The sequence below is a fragment of the Pan paniscus genome, chromosome 15 (genome assembly GCF_029289425.2).
Source record: "Pan paniscus chromosome 15, NHGRI_mPanPan1-v2.0_pri, whole genome shotgun sequence".
NCBI classification, from domain to species: domain Eukaryota; kingdom Metazoa; phylum Chordata; class Mammalia; order Primates; family Hominidae; genus Pan; species Pan paniscus.
In genome coordinates this window covers 34,155,690-34,165,913 of record NC_073264.2, presented here as the reverse complement: position 1 = coordinate 34,165,913, position 10,224 = coordinate 34,155,690, and positions in this window count along the sequence as shown.

Genomic DNA, 10,224 nt, shown 5'->3' with positions numbered 1-10,224 from the left:
GTCAGCAATGTGGGCTATCTGTGAGTAGAAATGGATAGTAATCTCAATTTTGAATTGTCTATTATTAATCTCCTGTCAAAAGCACAGCTGAAGCTAAGGGGGCCACCAATCACTCATCTTCAAGATTCTCCAAAATGCAACCATATTATGCCTTAAGTTCTCATGTAAGCTTATTCTATGAAGTAGCTCTATGTGGACGTCTTATAAAAAGGATTTAAATTATAGTATTCATCATGTCATTCAATGACCCTTAAAGCAAGACATATAGGGAGCATTCCTCCCAAAGTTCAGGTGCAAGAGAAAGTTGCTCCTTTTATTAGACAAAGAGTACTCCCATTGGTCATTTTTTCTCTTTACTTTAATGGGTAAGAAGCTCAGAGTAAATTTTTATGCTCAGTTTCAGTATTTGTTCTCTGTCTGGATTTTCATATCATTATTCCTTCACTACTTTTATTTCTTGGCTTGTGTCTTTCATTATATTAATGGTTTCCCACTTAACCATGATTTTTATTGTAAGCTGCCTCACATCACACATCACCTTTGGAAGTAGGCAGTGTCTAGATGCATATGAAAAATATTTCTTCAACATAGACTGGATACTAGAGCCGGCACCCCCTGGAGGACTGTCTAAAAGTGTGGTCAGTGTAATATCTAGAAAAGAATAACTTGGTAGTTATTCTAGTAATTCTGCAGATTCCTAGGCTCTATGCTACATCTATTGAATTAGAATCAAGGTAGACTGGGAATCTGCCTTTTTGCAAGCAACTCAGATGAGTCTTCTACACACCAAAGACTGAGAACCACTGGCCTAGAATCATTCTCCAATTGATCCACGAGTTAATTGTGTCTCCCCAAGTTGGAAAATTGCCTTTAAGATGAGGATATACCTTATGTTTCACCAGCATTGTTCGCAGGTCTAGCAGGGGACAAATTTAGATATTCACTGTCAGTGACCCACAAATGAAAACGGAATTAGGAAATATATATTTCTTTCTGTCTTTCTTTCTCTTTCTTTCTTTCTTTCATTTCTTTCTCTTTCTTTCTTTCTTTCTTTCCTTCTTTCTTTCCTTCTCTCTCTCTCTCTCTTTCTTTCTCAGAGACAGGGTCTCACTGTGTCACTCAAGCTGGTCTCAAACTCCTGGGCTCAAGCAACCCTTTCACCTTGGCCTCCCAAAGTGCTAGGATTACAGTCATGAGCCACCACACCCAGCCAGAATCAGGAAGTCATAGCCACCATGTAAAAATCATAGGAATCTTGTCATCAGAGTGGGAATGGAAATGAAAAGTATTTAAAAGGGTTTCAAAATGTGGGGAAGAGCTTCAACCAGGACCTTTCTAGACACATTAGGGGATTTAGAGTGAGAGAAAGGAGGGGAGAGAGAGAGAGAGAGAAAAGAAGGAGAAGGAGAAGGAGAGAAAAACATCAGAGATATCCCAGAGTTTGAATCTTGAACAATTAGGAAAATGTGAATGCCATTACCTGAGATGGGAAATGTTATATGTAAGAGTAGAAAATCATGTTTGATTTTAAAGTATGAAGTCCTAAGGAAACCACCAAGTGGAAAGATGGACCTAGACTTGAGAAAAGTCAAGTTTAGAGATGAAATGCTGGAACTTTACACCTCGAGGTGAGCAGATAGTATAGGAATACAGAAATAACTCAGATAGGAACTACAGAGTGAAAAGAGAGGAAAGCTAAGAAGGAAACTGGGAGGAAGACATTTAGTAGATAAGGAAGGAGACACGTGTCAAAATGAAGGAGGGAAAAGAGAATTTTAGGATTCAGAAAACAAGAAAAAGGACTCTCAGGAAAGGTTTCAAGCACCAAAAGCTTCTTTGTGTTGGGTAGGATTAAGATTTCCTGAGGCATTGTGGTTGAGCAGTTACAGTAAAGGGAAGGGGGCAGAAATAAGACTGCAGAGGAAGAATGAATGGGAGGGATATGGCTAAGATGAAACTCTGAGAAGTCTGATTGTGTAGGGTGGACAGATGTGATGGTAACTCTACAGGGAAGGAGGGTTGAGGACAGGACTGCTACTAGACTTTACAGTGTCTTTTTGAAAACTAAGAAAATGCATCCCTTCCTCTTGGAAGACATTTTTCAACATGTGAGCTAGCATGACTTGGCCAGATGAATATTGGATGGATTTCATCCTGACTGGCCTCTCCAGCTAGGAGTCTTTATGCAGTGTGCAAGCCCATGCTTAAATATCTGCTGCCATTCAAAACTTTCTCTCAACAGTGCGTGCACACTGCACTGGCCTAGGGAAAGTAGCCAGTTGTTGGCAGAGTGAGAGGGGCATCAAATTTAGTTAAGGGACAGGAGAATAGGGGTAACTGCCAGAGGAAAGTCAAAGAGAAGCATGAAAAGATGGACTTAAAGCACAGTTGCTCTTAGACAATGAACACAGCAGATATGGTCATTTATGCCAACACCTTTCTTGAAAAGTTTTTCTCATGTCATTAATCCTTGCACATAATACAGGCATGGAATGAAATCCAATCTCCTTTCATATTTTTTAAGGACCTCAAAAAGGTTGTGATATCAGTGTGTGTCACATAATTCTAAAAGACTGAGAAAGATATCTATGAACTAATGTGGAGTGATTTCTAAAGGATATTAAATTTTAAACTCAAAGACAAAAAATACATTTAGTATGATACTTTTGAGGCTAGAAAGAAGGAAAATACAAAAATATACATATATCTCCTTATTATTACAGAAAGAAACAGAAGAAGAATCAGCCAGAAGACAATGAATTTGTGTATTTACAAGGGCTGGGAGGAAATGGGATGGAAAAGATAGGGAAGGCAGTGATGGTTGTTTGAGTGCAGCTTTTTGTATAGTTTTAAGTTGGAAAGCACATGTGTTAGTCCATTTGTGTTGCTATGAAGGAATTACCCTGAGGCTGGGTAATTTATAAAGAAAAGAGGTTTATTTGACTCACCGTTCTGCTGGCTGCACAAGAAGCATGACTCCAGCATCCACTTCCAGTGAGGCTTCAGGAAGCTTTCACTCATGGCAGTAGGCAAAGCAGAAGCAGGTGTGTCCCATGGTGAAAGAGGAGGCGAGGGAGATGCCAGGCTGTCTTCCTTCCTTCCTTTTTTCCTTCCTTCCTTTTTTCCTTCCTTCCTTCTTCCCTCCCTCCCTCTCTCTCTTTCTTTCTCTTTTTCTCCTTCCTTCCTTCCCTTCCCTTCATTTCCCTTCCCCTTCCTTCCTTCCTTCCTTCCTTCCTTCCTTTTGTCTCTCTTTCTCTTCTTTCTTTCTTTCTTTCTTTCATTTTTCTTTTTTTTCTTTCTTGCAACAGGATCTCAATCTGTTGCCCAGGCTGGAGTACAGTAGTGTGATCACTGCAGCCTTGACCACCTAGGCTGAAGCAATCCTCCCCCTTCAGCCTCCCAAATAGCTAGGACCACAGGCATGTGCCACCACACCCAGTGTCTAATTTTTTATTTTTTAATTTTTTGTAGATATAAGGTCTCACTGCATTACCCGTGCTGGTCTTGAACTCCTGGGCTCCAGCAATCCTCCCACTTTGGCCTCCAAAAGTGCCAGGATTACAAGCATGAACCACTGCTCTTTTTAACAACTAGATATCATGTGAACTATCAGAGTGGGATTACTGCTGGGAGAGCACCAAGCCGTTCATGAGGGATACACCCCAGCCCACCTCCAATGTTGGAGGTCACATTTCAACGTAAGATTTGGAGGGGACAAATATTCAATCCATATCAGCATTCTACAGGTTCAAAAAATAAAATTAGTTCAATAAGAATGGGAGGGAAGAAAAAAATAACCTAAACTGAAAGGAAACTGGAGCAAATGGACTTAACTTTAATTATTTTAAATGAATGCCATAATTATATTGAAGGGAATAAAGAAATGAGGGAAGAAAGGAAGAGAGAAGGAAGGGAAGGGAAGGGAGGGGAGGGGAGGGGATGGGGGAGGGGAGGAGAGGAGAGGAAGAGGACAGGAGGGAGGGGAGGGGAGGGGGAAGGGAGGGGGAGGGGAGGGAGGGGGAGGGGAGGGAGGGGGAGGGGAGGGAGGGGAGGGGAGGGGAGGGAAGGGAAGGGGAGAAAGAAACCAATCCATGTAGCTTATGAACTTTGGAACACCGTATTTAACCACATACCCTTAGTATTGAATAGCACTGGGTATTTGGGAAGGGGAGGGTAGGAGATGGGATAATTGTAAATGAATCCTGAACTCTTTTAAGTAGGTTGATTATAATGGTTTTTAAGCAATTCTGACACTATTTTAAATGTATTATGCTATTTAGCAAATGGGTATATATGTTGATGTTGTTATCCATGGTTCTTATAGTGAAAGAAGGGAAATACAAATATGGAATCAGGGAAGTAAAGAAAGAATCCTGTGAGAATGGACTAGAATTGGAGACATTGATGTGAGCTCTTGATTTCTAAAATATGTGTGTATACACATTTATATGTGTGTATGAATATGCCTTTGTGCATATAAAATTGTATATATGTTTACATTAATGTGTATAGACGTTCACATATTTCCTAACCTTGTTGGCTGAAAGCATCAAGAAGCAAAGATACCCTAGTAGCAATAAACATACCTAACACTAAAATCTTGGCCTCTAATGCCAATCCCTATTAAAAAGAACCAGGGATCCTCAGAGACATGGCTGATTCAAGAGTTGGGACACTTAGGTGCAAGACCAGAGCACTTTGTAAGAAATTAAGAAATTGTTTAAAAGAGGTCACAAGGATACAAGACCCAGATTGAAGAGGCTCCCACTGGCCAAACCTGGGACAATTTGAGCCCAAAATAATTTAAGTAATAAATTATAAATAATTGGGGAAAAGGAATTCATAAGTTTCTGTCTATGATAAAGAGGTAAATAAGTAGGAGTGAAGGAAGGGATTTTACTGGGTAATACAAAGGGCCAAGTGATAAATGTGGACAGAGTACTAGAGTTGGAAAAACAATTTCACAACCATCTTGGTAAAGATTGATTAGACAAGAATTACCCATTGATGCTAAATATAGGAGAAAACTTGAAGAGGGCAGGATATTTGCATGGTTTTAAAGCATCTCTCCACAAAATGATCAAAATTAACATAACGTATGGGGGACAGATGGACATTGCATTTCTCCAGATATGATACTCTGAGGAGAGACCACCACCCATGCAACATTTCTGCTGAGAATGCGTAAATTCAATCTCATCCCAAGGAAAGGGCAAACAAAAACTGAAGAAAAATCTGGTCAAAAAGTGTGTGTGGGGCGGGGGGGCGGGGGGGCGGGGGGGTCTAGTCTTCAAAATTGTCAATGTCATAACAAGACAAAGAAAAGCTGGAAAAATGGCTCCAGATTAAAGGAGGCTAAAGAGATACGACATCTAAATTTAATACCCAAATCATGTACTGAAGGGGGGGAAATGCTATAAAAGATATTATTAGGAAAACTCACAAAATTGGAACGTGAAAGGATTCGATAGAAATAATGCATCAATGGAAATTTATAAAGTTGATAACTGTACTATGGTTATTTAAGAGAATATAACTACATACGCATTAGGAAATATACAATGAAACATTCAGGGATAAAAGGCCATGATGTGTGCAACTTACCTTCAAATGGTTCAGAAAAGTAAAAAACAGATAAATACATAGACTGATAGATAGAGAGACAGATACATAGACAGACAGGTAGATAGAGTTCATAAATGATAAAGCAAATGGGGTGAAATATTAACAAAAGGTGAGTGTGGTTAAAGTGTACTATTTTTGGTTTTGCAATATTTTATAAACCTAAAATAATTTTTAAAAAGTAAAAAAACAGTTGTCATTTGTTATTTTAAATGTTTATAGCAGGTGTCCTGCCAGTGGTGAATCTAGCAAATATGATGCACAAACTGTGCTATCTTAGGAAAGCAGCTCTTGAAAATAATGAGAAATTTTGAATTAAACTTTTTGCGCACTGAGACTTTAGTGTTTACTCTTAAAGCCAGAATGTCTTTGGAAGGAGAGGGGTGAAGTCTCATGTAAAGAAGAGTCACATAAAGGGTGCTAGGAATACAGCAAAACCCACATTTTTATTTCACTAAATTGAAATTTATACTTCATAGAATTCTCTCTCTCCACCACCTCAGATATTAAACAAAATACACAATGAGAAGTTGCATGTTTTAAAGTATTTCTTGAGCAAAATGTAATGATAAAAATGTATGTTCGTACTAGAACATTAATCTCATTCTTCATAATGAAGTATTGCATTTTTCTTTCATCAGGCTCTGACCTTTAAGGTGTTCCTGTTGTGTGTGTTTTTAATGCCTAACTTTTCTGGAAAATGTGCAGAGGTCATAATGAGGCATAATTATATACAGTATACAATTTTCTTTGGCCTTTTTCAAGCGCTAATTTAGCTATCACTTCTCCTATAGAATTTTTATAAGAAATACTTTTTAAAATGAAAGTCCTTTCTTCAGTTTTGGCATGAATTGTATATTTAATAAGCATTTAATATAGGCAGGAAATTTAGCAAGGTATATGTGGATATTAAATGGGAACCATTCACTACAGTAATCCTCCCTTATCTTCGAAGGATACATTCCAAGACCCCCAATGGATGCCTGAAATCTGGGATAGTATGAAATCCTATAGCTAAACCATGTTTTTCCCTACACATACATACCTATGATAAGGTTTAATTTGTAAATTAGGCACAGAAATTAACAACAACAATTAAATAGAACAATTACAACACTATACTGCAACAAAAGTTATTATACACTGTGGCTGTAACTTTTACAGTTTGTAACAGCAAAACTAGCATGGATTTCTTTTTCTTCCTTCACAATTTCATGGATAGAAGATTTGCTCTTACCATAGATTGTAGCAACCTAGGCATACTATTTGTTATCTTTCCTTATTGAGAACTTTCATCTTTTCATTTAAAGGAAGCACTTGACAGCTTCTCTTTGGCAAATCCGAATTGCCAGCATCACTACTCTTGCACTTTAGGTTCAAGGGTTGCTTCAACTCAAGCACTGTGATATCAAGACAGTCGCTCTGATAACCAAGATGCTACTGGGTGACTAATGATGGGCAGCACCTATAGAGTGAAGACACTGGACAGAGAGAGGATTCGCCTCCAGACGGGACAAGGAGGGACTGCAGGAAATGTCATTAAGCAACTCAGAACTGTATGCAATTTAAAATGTATAAATTGATTATTTCTGGAATTTCCCATTTAATATTTTGGGACTGCAGGTAACTGAAACCGCATGCAAAAAGAGACTGGGTAAGGGAGGACTACTGCAAATCCTTATTTATCTCGATTACAAATGAGATAATTTCCTTATTATATAGAATGGATAGCACCAATCATAGAGTATTGTGAAGATTAAATTGAGTATGTAAAGTGCTTAGCACAGTGCCTGGCATATAGCAAGCACTCAAGGGATAATGATTTATTAGATTGATTTAAAAAATAACATCCAGAGTATGTTTACTTATTTAGCCTGATTTCCTATAATTCACTCATCTACAACACTAAACAATAATTGGTAATCATATGGTGAAGCTGAACCATCAAGGATTAAGTTTTGTTTAAAACTGTTTGAGTTGCCAGTAAGTCACAAATGAGTTAAAAAATCACACCCTAAGGTTGATAAGAATAGTCTGTTGTCCAATCATTCTGAATCAAACAGAATCTGTTTTGTCTTTTTAAAAAAAGTTTTACCCACTAGAGCATTATTTCATTCCTATAGAAAATGCCTCAACCTGTAAATGATTAGTAATTTAACTTACTAAAAAATATTTTTAAATATAGTTTGCATGGGAAGATGTCACTGGTAAATTACAAAAGAATATATGGAACTTAGAACACTGATAGAAGTGTTTAGGAAAGAGGCAAATGGTACATATGTAAAAATAGAATTGTTTCCTGAAAAGTTAAGGAGTTTTCACTTTATAAAACCTTGCCGTAAGCATCATTAGTTATTTGAGATCGGCAGGGATAAGAGCACAAATATGAAGAATGATTTGATTTTCACATCATTTTAATGACAAGATAAATTCCACCAACTTGGCTTTCTATATAAAAAGACACTTTAAAATGAAACATATTTGCAAGCAAACAAACACACACAGAGGGAATTATTTGTTTTGAATTGCTGACTTAGTGTAAGTAACTTGATCAACTAACAGAACCAAACTAATTCTATAAACCTTAGAGTATTTTTTATAAACCAGTGGTTAGGGAATATTGGGATTTAAAAGAGGATCTTATGCATTTTTATGATCCTAATGCCTTCAATCATTTTAAGTCCTTGAATAAATTTCACTGAATAATATTTGTTTTACGTCTGTAATGGCCCATTTGTTTATAGAGTTAGGTGTCTTTTAAAATGGCAGGTTAGGTTTAAGTAAGGACAAAGAAATGTTTTAATAATTTCAGGATTGTTTCTTATTACATCATATTTTCATGCATTTGTGTTAAATTAATAAAATCCATTATCATACATCTTAATGGTATGGAAAAATTACCAAATCTACATCTGGTGATCCTAGTCAAACGTCCCCATAGAAAATGAATAAAGAAGGGAGAAAGAGCAATGGTACAGTCTAAAACGTTGATGAACATGACAGGTTACAAGGTACAGACACAAAAAGCCTTGGGTTTATCTGGAAAACCTTGATGTTCCATTATCATATGGCTCTGTAGTTAACAGTGGGCAAAGCAAGTTACCTCGACCAAGTCATCAGGACTGGCTATTTTTCCAACATCACTTTGAGGCCAAGTCCTGTTGCATTTTACATTTGCTTTTTGAATTCCTTTTTTTCTGAAGAACACACCAGGAAGCTCAAGTTCTTTGCGCCTGTGGATTATCTGGGGCAGCACATAAATGCACGATGGGGTTGATTCTCTTGTTCTTTGGGAGCCGTCTCCCAGGTTTGGGAGCACCTCATTTCAAGCAAGAGAGTGCAAGCCTCAATAGCAGTGGCTCTTAAATATGGTGTCACAAGGGGTTTGTAACCCATAATAGAGTACCAAAATTTTGGAATACTTTTTTGAGTATGAATTAGATTGGCTTCAAAGTTACCCTTAAAGTAATGTCACTCCAATCTGCTGCCTTAAGATACTCTGCTTGAGTAGGAGAGAATGGGGCAGAGTATTCACTGGAAATTGTTTACTAATGTTTGGCAAAAGCCTGGAAGTGTCTATCACCTCAATATTTGTGTACCCCCAAAATTGGTATGTTGAAACCTAATCCCCAATGTGATCGTATTAAGAGATGGAGCCTTTGGGAGGTGATTAAGTTGTGAAGTCTTCATGAATGGAATTAGTGCTTTTGTAAAAGGGGCCCAAGGGAGCTTGTTCACTGCCCCTTCCACCAGATGAGGATGCAGTAAGGTGCATCAGTGAAACAGAAAGTGAGCCCTCCTCAGACACTGAATCTGCTGGCAACTTGATCTTGAACTTCCCAGTCTCCAGAACTTTGAGCAATAAATTCTGTTGTTTATAAACAACACAGTCCAAGCAGTCTGGGCAGACTAAGACAGTCTTACACGTATGAACACATTCCAAGTCCTGTGTGTTGCAATGGAAAAGAGACAAAAAAGTTGCTTTATGCAGGCAATGATTTACTTCAAAATGCAAGGACAAATAAGCGCTGCGTAATTTCTGCTTTGGTGAGAACCCATTAATCAAGGGCCAGAATGGTCTTACGGCATTGGCCAAAATGCCTTTGCCAAAGAAACCATACTATTGTGGGCCTGACCCGCCCACGTCATCCTATTATTTTACTCTGGAAATGCAAATATGTGGCAACTCTCAAACTAAAGGGCCATTGTTATACAGAATGTATGTGGCTGCTTTTAAAAAAGAAGTGGCTATATGGTTTCCTTGAATGTTCCCTTCCCAGACGTGTGGCAGTGCTATCAAAGGTGAATTTAAGAAAAGAAGGACTATTCTTTTTAATTAGAGTGTCCACCTATGGCCACACCAGGGTTTGTGGTGAATACTTAATTCCTTGGTAAATTCAGCAGTTGGGAACTGAAGGTGTACTATATACAATATTTTGATCATGGTTTTGCCTTTGAGTTGAAAAATGAATTTGAAAAAAACTGACTGTGAAATGGCCTGAATTTAATTCCTCGGATTGCTTTAGAAAAACATTTAAAGAAAGGATTCCAGTTTATTGGTGCATGGAAGTGAGTTTGTGTCAATTTTTCTGATGGTTTTGA